The following is a 12,691-nucleotide window of genomic DNA, read 5'->3' on the forward strand; positions in this document are numbered from 1 at the left end:
TCAGACCAGACCTTGGTGTAAGCTTGCAGAGATCCAATCCAATCTGGGGATGGAGACTGTGGTCTTCCAAGGGGAGTTGGAAGGTGCTGTGCTCTCAGCTGTTGGGTGAATTTGGAAGGAGCAGATTTGCCTCAACACTCTTGTCTGTAACCTGAAACAATAGAATCAGCCCTGCCTAGTGTGTTGGTGGGGCTCCAAGTCGATGCAGCACATTTTTGGAAGTTCATATTTTTGGAGTGTGGGTAGCGATTCAATTCATATAAATATATGCACTTAGATGTGACAAGTACCACCTTGTCTATTACCTTTTAATCTCAGTTAATCATGCATCACAATTAATTATGATTCTTATTTACTTTATAATACAATGTAGCTTTTATATCATTTAATTTTTCATGTAATTCTCTTATCTACCTAAGCCAACTGTTAAGCTCATTAAGAGCAGGGATCGTGCTTTTTACTCTTTTGTGATCCCCCACAGCATCTTATTATCATCTTTTCAACCAAAACATTGTTATTAAGAGTCTCTAATGTCCATGGACCATTTTTTCAGAACTGATAGTTGTTATAAAATAAAAAACAGACTGTCATAACATAACACCAAAACTGGGTATCACTGTGTCTTGTGAATACGGTTTGTAGTATACTTATTTGGAAATAAGCCTTAAGATCGAGTTATTTAAGTGGGGTACCTACTAATTTAACTATTCACAAGACACAAGAATCGTGACAGTAATAATCAGGGAGGTATTATTGAGTTTAACAATACCTTAGAGCAGTGTTTCCCAAACTGCCCTCTTTGGTATCACAGTTACAGCATAAATCAGTAAATCAGTAAATGTTCTATGCACACAATGTTTAAATGACTGAGTTTGGGAAATGGTGCCTATTATATCACTCATATGAAAAATTCTCAATGTGTATAATTATAGTAATCATTCTGTCAAGTCCTTCTGTTAAGAAATTTTCTTAACTTTGTTTAACTTCGTGTATTCTTGCAGACTACCCCCCTTTAATTTTTAATGACTTATGAATTTTTCAAAGGGCACTCGTGTTCCAAGGAGCACAATTTGGAAAAGTTTCCCTAAGAGTTTATTATTTAAATCAGTTTGTTTTGATGACAACAAAGGGAATTGTTGAGGAAAACCACAGCTGCTCTCTGTAATGAGAGCTACATGCAGTTTACTCTGCCTGTGTCATTGGTACACTGTCTCTCCTTCCTGAGAAGCAGACACCAACCTGTAACCAGCAGGATAAGGGAGTAGTTTCTAGGCTGTTTAATTTTTATCTTTTCCCCTTCTCCCCCGGCTTACCAGTCTTGCCTGTCCTTTCTTGTAGTGGAGTACTTATTTCCAGATTCTCATCCCATATTACTAAATGTCAAAAAATTATTAATATATCCTTTAATAACCACAGGAATGACTTGTTGCTTATTGCTGAATCTGTTAATCTTTTCAACTTGTCTGTGTTCTCTCTGCAAGATCAATATTCTGTGATATTTGAGAGAGAATGAAAGAGACATAATACCTGCTCTCTTGGCAGTTTTTCTCCCTTTATCCCCTAGAATATTTTGTGATGATTAATAACTCATGTCTTCAATTTCTTCCCTCAACTACCTTCATTGCCTTACCCCATAAACATGTACAAGTCTCCTTTGTGCTAAATCAAACTCTCTTGACTCTGCTTGGTTATAGTATTGTTCTTCTCATTCTATTTTTGGCCAAATTTCTAGGCAAAGTTTATTTTTACTATTTCTACTTATACCTCCAATTCATGCTTCAGTCCCCTACAATCTAGTTTATACCACGTGCTTCTCCAACCCACTCTACTGGTATTGTTCTACGAACACCAATAGCCATATCTCTGTCATCACCCTGCTCGATTTTCCTGCTGCTCTAGATCCATTAGCCAGAGTCTTCATGAATTCTATACTCTCATGGTTTTAGTTATACCACAGTTTCTTGGTTATTCTCATTCTCAGTCACTTCATGAGATTCTCTCTGTCCATCCAACCCTAACTTTGGTGTTTCCTGGTGTCTGTTCTTGTTCACACTCCTCACTCTACTTGTTCTTTCTGGAGTACTTATTCCATTCTCAAATATTTAGCCTCCTTTTGTTTCCTAATGACTGGCAATTGCCCGTCTGTAGCATGGACATCTCCCCTGTATCTCAGACTCATGGAATCAAATGTCTCCCCAACACCTTTATCTGGATACATCACAGGAACTCACACTCAACATATTCAAAATAGAATTCTTTACTCCTTCCTCCTGTCTCACAAAGATTGACCCTTCCAAAGGATAATCCTTCCCATGGTTGATGGCAACATCATAGTCTTTGTCATCCCCTACAGAAACCTATGTTCTACTTCCACTCTGTCAGCTTATTCTCTTTTCTTTCTGTCACCTTCAACATGAATGGATCACTTAACCCTTTCAGTTCTATCACCTCACCATACAGAATAGCCTCTGAACAGTGGTCTCACTCATTCTAATTCATTGACCTGTTAGAATAATCTACTGAAAATGTAAATCTTGCTAGAAACTGGTGTGAGATTCTGGTAGGCTACTGTCTACAGCAGCAGTACTCTTTCAGGTAGGCTACAAATTCTTCACTTTTTCAACTTCTTATCTCTGTGAGACTGGATTTTTTCAGACATTTCAACAAAATCAACATAACACAGCAGATTGAATGCAGAAACAGATTTGAGAACCCAGCTGTCTTCTGTTAAGCCAGACATTAAAGAGACTTGCAAAAATATAAAGTGATGCCACCCTTCTCACTAAATTTGTTCCTTGTTTTGGAAAATATAGCTTTTTATAAAAATATGCTACTTAGGTTAACATATAATAGAATTGCTTATTGTTATTTTAAAATGAATGAGTAAATAAATATTTTTAAACGCCTCAGTTGTAATGTCTAACACAGGAAATAGAGATTGATGGAACTCATGTATACCAAGTTAACTGGAACAGACAAGACCGAAATTTTGTTTTTAAAGCTGATGTGGTTATTTTCTTTATGGCAAAAAGCCTACCAGCCTATATAAGTCAACATCACTTTATTAATTATAAGTGAGCCCCTTTCCACATTTAGACTTGAAGCTAAAACTGAAATTCTTAGGTCATTAATCTTTGTACTGCAGTGTTCATGTAAGAACTCATGCCTGTGGAATTCTCTAACTGAATTAGCAATTTCAAGAATTTTGAAGAATATTCTACTAAATGTCCCACAGGCTTAATACCTTTCCATTCAGTATGTGCAACACATAAATAAAAAGAAATCATCATGATTTGCTAACAAGGACTTAGCCCTGATCTGCTTTTACTACTAAATGGGAATGGAAGGCATGTGTGCTCAGAAAAATGTGTTACACAGTTTATAGTTTACAGAGTTATTAGTTTCCAGTTATGATGCATGAGGATCTGAAAGTAATGATATATGTATAATTATCTGAAAGTAGTGATATTCATCTTTTTTGATAAGAAGAACAATATCATGATTCTGGTTAATATGCATATATGTACAGAGCTATGCATGTGTACAGGTATGGGGATGTGTATTTGTATGTGTATATGTATGGGTATGAGTGTGTATGTGTGTAAGTCTATGGCTATGCATCTGTGTATGTGTACATGGATGGGTATCTGTGTATATGTATGGGTATGGACATGCATGTATGTATGTGTATGGCTGTGTGCATGTTTATTGGCATGTTTACGGCTATATGTCTGTGTATGTGCATGGTTACAGGTATATGTATATGTCTGGGTATGGGGGTGTGTGTGTCTGTGTGTATGTGTATAGCTATAGTTATGTGTATATGTACAGGTATGGCTATGCGTCTGTGTATGTGTATAGCTACAGGTATGCAATAATACCTGGGTAAACAAATCTTAGAAGGCTGGCATGGAAATAGGTTTCATTCCTGACAACAAAATGTTCTGTTATTCCTTAATCTCCTTCTGCTTATTACCCTATGTTCCTCCTTTCTCTTTTCCCTCCCTCCTTCCTTTCTATCTTATTCTTCCTCCATGCCCAGCAGCTCCCAGTCTTAGGTTTCAGAGGCTGTCTGCCCCAGGGCATGTGTGGCTTCTGGGGAAAGGAGCCTACTGACACTCCTCAAAGTCAGCAGGCCTGCATTCCAGGCACCGCTGCTCAGAATGACGCAGGACCTTCGCATCGAAGGATGGCCTGCGGCTCTCAGGGATACGCTAGAACACTCAGATGCAATCTGACAGGCAGCTTCAGTGATTTGAAGGAATTCAAAGAACACTTTGCCCCTCCTAGGTGAGTTGAGTTCTCTGAAACTGTCATTCTCCTTTCCCTTCACTCCTTGCCCAAGGGCAGGTTGCAGACCCTAACCCACAATCTTTAGACAAAAATAAGGCTGTTTATTTGCCTGAGACACAAGGGCTTGAAGTGTCTTAAAATCGTCCCTCATCATATGCCATTCAGTTAACCTTCTCCCAAGTCTCACACCCCATCCCCAGAAAAAGGAAAGAGGAGGAGAAGGAGGAACAGAAGAAGCAGATAGCACTGTAATCTCCTTAAGGTAACAAAATATTATCTATTTCATAGTGAAAAGAGGCACTGAATGACACCAACTGTTGAGGCTTCTTGCATAATCAGGGCTGATTTTTATTGCTTCTGTGAAGGAAATTGATTAGAGAAAAAATGAAATCTTACTCCTCTCTATTTCAGCGTAAAATGTGCCCAGAATTTTAGGTTGATAAACAACTGAGATGTATTATTTTTTCAAGGCAAACATCTCTTAGGCTTCCTCCTGCAGAACCCTTGTAAAGTGAATCATTCTCTGAGTTTACTTGCTTCCTATGAGTGATTTAATTCTAAGTTGCAGAAGAGTATTAAATTGACTTTTTGGAAGTAAATTTTGTGTTTTATGTGTTTCGTGTTAAGGACTGGCTGCTAAAAAAAAAAAATCATTGATATTTGACTCATTAAAATTTCCAAAATGTGCATGTGCAAGATTTTGAAGGTATAGGTCAGGTCATTCAAGTGTAGCTTAAGCCATATACCACAAACTTCTAAGAATTCCATTGAACAAAGATGACAACATTATTACAAATAAATAAATGAAGTCGAGAAAATTTACATTAATTATCTTAACTATACTTTGGATCTTGAGCCCCATACTTTATCCTTAGGGCAATTCTCTCTCTCTCTCTCTCTCTCTCCTTTTTCTCTCTTTCTAACAAAGAGCCAGAAAATCACTTGTCAGCTTGAGAAAACCCACCCAGAAATATTCACCAACTTGCATTTCTCAACAATAGGAGAATTGGCATTGTTAAAGAATGTCAAGACCCCTCCTATTTTTAGGTGCATGTCTAGGCATTTTGAGGTTTGCTCATCCCCTGGGCAGCCCAGAGCATAATATTGTATTGTGTTAGGTCCTTTAATGGCTTTGGGTTTGCACTACACCAGCATAGCGCACCCTAGCACTGCTGATTTTCAATGACTCAACAGGTTCAGACTCATAGACAAGAATTTCAGAGCCATCGCCCAGGCCTGAATCAGCCAGGACTAAATCCAATTCATCACTTTGCAATGAGATTTGTTTATTCTTGTTCCAAATGTGATTCAAAGAAAAACAAAACCCAGGGAATCTGGATACAATTTGTCAGCTTGCAAATAGCAATTATTTTAATGACACTATATAGAATAGACTTGGTTGGTCACCCTGCCATTACTAGAATTCTTTTGACTGCTTTTACTTGAAATGACCAAAAGAGTCAGAGACAAGTCATCAATATTATTTATTGTTCTTAAAGAAAAAAATGAATAATATACAAAGCCTTTCAGAAGAAAAAGATGGTACATCGGAATATTCATAATCCTTCCACTGTCCCCAGTTTTAGTTATTTAATTCCTATTCTGTTTATGGGTGCTTTTTGGAGCCCCATTTGTGTTTATTGGCAGGAATTACCTCAGGGAACATCTGTTTCATATAAATTTCCATGGAATTTTTTGGACCTTGGTTGAAAAGGCACTAATCATATTATTGATAAATTACCACATATCATATCATTCAACTGCAACCCTATTCTGGGAGCAGTAAATCCTGAAACTCTGAAAGTGGTCCCATTGACAGATTGGGTTTTGGGGTCCCACCAGTAACTCTTTTCAATCTTTTTTTCCTTTTTGAGACAGGGTCTTGCTGTGTCACCCAGGCTGGAGTGCAGTTGTGCAATCACTGCTCACTGCAGTCTCAACCTCTCAGGCTCAAGCGATCTTCCCACCTTAGCCTCCTGAGTAGCTGGGATCACAGGCGCCACCATGCTCGGCTAACTTTTTAAATTTTTTTGTTAATATGGGGGTCTCTTTATGTTGCCCAGGCTAGCCTTAAACTCCTGGCCTCAAGCGATCCACTCACCTCGGCCTCCCAAAGTGCTTGGATTATAGGTATGAGCCACAGGGCCTGGCTACTCTTTCCAAATTCTAACATCTCTAGTGAATGTCATTTTTCTCATTGACTTTGAAGATGATCCTTCCCACCACTGATGGAATAAAATCCCTAAGAAGGGCAGATGGGTGTGGGGGATGGGGGATGGTGAGGAGACAGACTCTTCCCCAACCATAACCGAAACTCTTACTACCTCTGACTATTTCACAGTACAACAAGGACACCATAAACAACGTACAGTTTTTAAAGGGTGCTCCACCTTTGCTTTAAAGATAAATTTGAAAGAATCTTTCCAACCTCTTGGAAAGAATTAATATTAGGCAGAAAAGTCTGTTAGAAAGCACCACAGCTTGGAAATAGTGGAAAGTTTCTGTTTTTTTGTGATTTGAGCTTGTCAATGTTGTGGAGTAACCTGATAATTCTTCTTCCCAGCCTATATTAGGAGAAATATCCCTTAGCTTCTTTCAAGAGGGCAAGGCCTGCCTCTGAGCTTAAATCAACTACCTCAGGACACTGGATGATGCTCTCACTGTTTATAGAGCCAGTTAGAAACAAGTCTCGCAAGTTTTGGATGGAACTGACTGTTGTGGGTCAAGACCACAGCTATATAAATTGTTATTTAAAAACTATGACATCAATGTATTTCTGAGTGTTAGAGTGAGATATTTTTTACTATGACCTTTTGTAGGACAATGTATTTGCTAGCCATGAAAACTCTCACACAGCTTGTCCAAACACACATTGACTGTGACGTGCAATCCATCTTCCTTCAACTGAGATAAATCATTTCTCAGAAGTCTATAAGAAGCTCCAAATGAGGCCAGGCACAGTGGCTCACACCTGCAATGCCAGCACTTTGAGGGGCCGAGGCGGGTGGATCAATTGAGGTCAGGAGTTGGAGACCAGCCTGGCCAACACAGTGAAACCCCCATCCCTACTGAAAGTACAAAAATTAGCTGGGCATGCTGGTGCACGCCTGTAATCCCAGCTACTCGGGAGGCTGAGGCAGGAGAATCGCCTGAACCAGGAAGGTGGAGGTTGCAGTGAGCAGAGATAGCGCCACTGCACTTCAGCAAGAAAAAAAAAAACCCACTCAAAAAAAAAAAAAAAAAAAAAAAAAAAAGCTCCAAATGGCAATCATAAATAAAGAGATAAGCCATACCAAACTGAAGTTTGGTTGTTTCCATGAGCAGGTAGGTCACTAAAGTGAGCATCTTGGAGAACCCATACAACACATGGATCAACAGAGCCGCTGAGGAACACTCTGGTACCTGAACATACAATATTTTGTTCTGCTTGTGATGGCAGGAGTTAACATTCGAGTCTACTGAAATTCAAATGGGGTTTCCCTTAGCAATTTATCCATGTCTGTCTTTGGGGATTTATCTATCTCAGTTTATGTCCCAGTCACATATGGGTCCCTGCTCTAACTCTAACCAGACAATCTCTAACATGGATATGACTGGTTAGAGACATTAATACCCATGTTGGCTGGATACAGGTCTGAATTCCTTTTCCTTACTCAGTATTACTCTAGTAAGCAACAGTGCATACTCTTGGTAAATAAATTGTTAATGAGTATAAGTAGATACTGTCTGAAGAATATTTAGTCTCTTCTAAACAGAAAGGCATACATTTATACGGAGAGACATATGTTGATGACTACATTCTTAGGACTGATAAACTTTTTGTTCCTTTTCCTGGGTAAATGATATTTAATTTATTTTGGAGAAAAATTTCTATTATTGGTTTTCCAAACTTTCAAAATGCAGGACAGACACAAAGAGTGAGACAGACTGGTTGATTTTGGAAAGTAGTTTGATGTTTCTCTAATATTGGCCTTAACTTCCAATTGATGTTTAAGCTAGTTTTCTTTTAAAAGAGAAGTTAGTTATTGCCTCTCTTAAAAAAGAAAAATAAAACTCCTAAGAAATCTATCAAAATATCAAAATACTTTATATAATTAATTACAAGTTAATAGTTAATTATAGTTAATAATTAAAATTATAAATCTTAGATGTATTCAGTGATCCTCTGAGAAATGTAGGCTTGAATTTCACTTCTTTATTGGATTTCTCTCTATTCTACCAGGTTTAGTCTAATTCTCAAAAGAAAAGTAATATAAACTATAACTGGTTAAACATTATGGACAGAACGAAAACCCAAAATAATTTCTTTTTACCATGTAGCTCCTATGGAAAAATGCCTTCAAAATGCTGCAAGCACAATTTATTTAAATCATCCGACTTCCAGGTCTACTGCGTCCAACAGATGGACAGGACTTTTTGCCCTGTCCAGACAGACACCAAGTTTAAAAACATTTTTAAAAAGCCCAAGCACCTTTTTGATCTAACTTTAAAAAGCATTGTCAATGTCAAGAACACGGTGACTGTGGGTTGTTTATTATGCTAGGAGGAGTCTTCTATGTTGAATTGTTTGTGTGGTATGAAGCCACATTGTATGCCTGCTGTCCCTCTGGGACCCTCATGAAAAGGAGGTATTTATGTCCCTGCCTGTGCCCGTAAACGAATTACCCCCTAAAGTAAATATAATATATAAAGCCAAGTCTGGTTCCAAAGTCATGCTATGTGCCTCCCTCTGGCTATAGAGGAAGTTACTCATGCTTATCAGAAGGCCGAATTTGGTGTGGCATTATTAGGTTGCAGGCAATATGGTAATGGGACCCAGAGAAGTGGTTTTAACCAACAGAGAATGTCTCTGAGCCAGCTGGCTGCCAAGGAAAGTGTATATTACCTTACCCTTGAGCTCAGAGAACTTACATAAATGTAAAGAGAAGTCAGATCCTTCGAGAATTGGCATCATATGACTAGTTCGTGCAGGGGAAGTGGTTAAATACATCAATGTGAAAATACATTTTCACTTCTATGGCATGGAAGTTGAAAAAACTAGAATTTATTTTAGTTTATTTTATTGCTCTAAATCAATCAGGAATTACTAAACTCCCATGAAGAAACCAAATATGCAGGAAGTCAGCCATGTGACATGATTGTGAACACATTACAAGCTAGACAATGAGATAGGACAATAGAGAAGGAAAGTCACGTTGAAATTATATGGCTTCATGGCTGAACAATGCCATTTATATTTCTGCCCGTGAGCCATCAGTTCTATCCAATTATTTTCTATTTCTCCAGGTTCTTCAGAATATTTGTGTCTGATGTCAGTTGTTAGTTCAATTGCATTGTTAGAGTTAAATTACATTGCTTTGAAGCCATGAATGTCTGGATTAAAATGCAGACTCTGCTGCTTGCTGGCTGTGTGGCTTTATACAGCCTTTCTGAGCCCAGCTTTTTTAATGAAAACATCATACAATCTATATTAAAAAGTTCGATGGGCCAGGCACGGTGGCTCACGCCTATAATCCCAGCACTTTGGGAGGCCAAGGCCAGCAGATCATGAGGTCAAGAGATTGAGACCAGTCTGGCCAACATGGTGAAACCTCGTCTCTACTAAGAAGACAAAAATGAACAGCGCATGGTGGTGGGCACCTGTAGTCCCAGCTACTCAGGACGCTGAGGCAGGAGAATCGCTTGAACGTGGGAGGCAGAGGTTGCAGTAAGCCGAGATTGCCCCACTGCACTCCAGCCTGGCGACAGAGCGAGACTCTGTCAAAAAAAAAAAAAAAAGTTAGATGACACCTGAAACACAGAGTAGTTTCATGGAAAGTGAAGACTTGAAAGCAGATCATCATTCTAAGATATGTCATGAGAAAACAACTCATCAAACATACTTTTGCTAATTATTTTAAGAGAAAGGATTAAACCGGGGTATATTTTGTTAATTACTATCCTAAAACTTTTAGTGTTTACCATGTGTTGGCATAATAGGAGACATAATTTTTCCCAAAGGCGTCAAACTTGTCCTTGATACTCAAGTGAAGATACTGGTCAGATGTTACTGATTTTGATTTTAAATTCAGAAATAGAAATATGCGAGGCACTGTGGCTAACGCCTACAATCTCAGCACTTTAGGAGTCAAGGCGGGAAGATCACTTGACCTGGAAGATTGAGGCTGAAGTGAGCCATGATTGCACCACTACACTCCAGCCAAAGCTAGAAAGAGACCCCATCTCTAAAAAGAGAGAGAGAGAGAAAAAGAAATAATTTAAAGTTTCAGAAAGACTTCTGAATCTTAAAAAATTAAACATAAGTCTCTATGAAAACATAAGCAATAGTCTCATACTATTGTATGAGTAGTCTCTTCTTTTCTTTCTCTCCCAAGGATATCCTTCTCAGCCTAAAACACTTTTGTTGACAGTTAGCCCAATATCCACCACATTTTACATCTGCTAAGTATATTAACTTACATTTTCAGTTCAACCAACATTCCAATAATATACAAGGCGGAAGAATCAGGATTGATTCAGCCAATTGAAACTTTGTATACTGAGGCATTTGCAGTAAATCTAGTAAAAATCTTTGGATTTTCCAGAAACTTAAAGCAGTCTATTTGTGTGTGTCTCCCTGTTTTGTTTGTTTGTTTGTTTGCTTTGTTGTTGGTTTTTAGGTGGGGTCTCACTCTGTTGCCCAGGCTGGAGGGCAGTGGCGCAATCAGAGCTCACAGCAGCCTCTGCCTCCCAGGCTCAGGTGATCCTCTCACCTCAGCCTCCTGAGTAGCTGGGACTACATGTTTCATTCACTGTATCATCTCAAAGCTTAAATAAGAGCCTGTGGAGCCCCAGATGAAGTTGGAGTAGGAAGAGTGGTGTCAAACTTTTGAAGAGTAAGTTTTAAACCAAGCATTCCAAGAAATAACTGGTGTTTCCTCTTCCTCTTGCCGGCTGGAGAAACTGAAGGACGGAGCACTTAAAATTTCCCAGCCCCATTCAGTGGAAAAGGAAACATACTGTGGAAAGAATTGCTAGCAATTGTAGTCAGTGTCCATCTCTATGGATTTGGTGTGGAAATTTACATTACAACAAGTGAAAAACAACTGACGGTACCCTCAATACAATGGGCATCAATTATTCGGCTTCCTTTGGTGATTTAAAAACAAATCTGGATCTGGATCTGGATATATGTGCTTTAGAAACTGCCATTTGTCAACTTGGTTGTTGCTATATGGCATTTGTAGAGCTTGACTTGGGCTTGTCTTTAAAAAAAAAAAAAAAAAAAAAAAGCTTCTTAAAACTGTATGCCTTTATCAGAAGTCGCCCCTCGGCTATTTACAAGTGCCATGGTTACAGACCTGCTAGACTGATGATATTCACATGCAGGAAACAATGCAAGGAAAACAGGATTTGCACGGCTCCGACTGCACTGGCCCAAGAATTCCAGGAAGTGATTGTACTTTATGAAACCGTCTGTGCTCCGCTAGATTGTCTATAGCTTTTAAGGTCAAGTCCTATCACGGCGAGTTTGCAATGCCCTTTGTAACAAGGCAGAGTGTTTATGAAGCTGAGTACATGCTGTATTGTTTATCAGCCCAGGCAGTTGAAAGGTGCGATATTCCAATCTCGTGGTTCAGGATGGCACTGGGAATCGATCACAGGCTTTTCTGACATAGGCTTGGGATTAGTTCAAAGAGTCCCTGGCAACAGTGACCACGCAACAGTCCAGCACATGGAGAAAGTCACGAAGCCCACAGTCCGTGACAAGAGAGATGGGTTCATGTGGGAGATCAATGTGGGGAGCACTGTAAGTTTATGTTTTAAGATCCCTGTGCTTCCTGCTGTGGCTGAGAGTCTCCTTGGAGAGGGAAAGGTGCTGCAGTACAGTAACTGCTGATTTCGAGAGTACGGAAAGGAGAGTGAGACAACAATGGAATTTGTTTCTTCGTAAGAGAATTGGGAGGCAGCCAGGCATTCCAGGGCCTTGCTCTCGAATTCTTTGATTTCTCTACAGTGCATAATGTCTAGAGACTCCTGTTGCCTCTGGACTCGGGGATACTGGAGCCGGACAGTGGACGCCCAAACTGCTCACGTTACTCCACAGCCTTGCCTAATCTCTTTGTAGGCGCCAGGCTGGACGTGACTGACCAGACCCCTGCTTGCTCCCTCTCTGTGAATGATGTTGGTCCCTGAAGCTAGGTTAAACAAGCAATAGTCTATAGCTATTGTTAAGGACGCTGTCGTGATGGAATCAGCTGGGTACTGGGCATCCTTTCCACTAGGAGTGATGGCTGCTAGCCAGGCATCTGTGAACTTTCTGGAGACATTTAGGTGTTGTGTACCAAAGTCATGGCACCTTAGGGGCAAGCATGATATCCCGTGTTTTCAGTTGGATGGACTGAATGAAACTCAGTGA

At 39.4% G+C, this 12,691-nt stretch overlaps 1 long non-coding RNA gene across 1 annotated transcript; it reads right to left on the minus strand.

Moving 5' to 3' along the window:
* Positions 1–9,325: 9,325 nt before the first annotated feature.
* LOC112622086 lies at positions 9,326–11,934 on the minus strand. The gene is made up of 2 exons (XR_003118937.1): positions 11,634–11,934; positions 9,326–10,048 (listed from the first exon to the last, which is right to left on the minus strand). It is a non-coding gene; the product is annotated as an uncharacterized LOC112622086 (long non-coding RNA).
* Positions 11,935–12,691: the final 757 nt, after the last annotated feature.

Source organism: Theropithecus gelada, chromosome 4 (genome assembly GCF_003255815.1).
Source record: "Theropithecus gelada isolate Dixy chromosome 4, Tgel_1.0, whole genome shotgun sequence".
In the NCBI taxonomy this organism is placed as follows: Eukaryota; Metazoa; Chordata; class Mammalia; order Primates; family Cercopithecidae; genus Theropithecus; species Theropithecus gelada.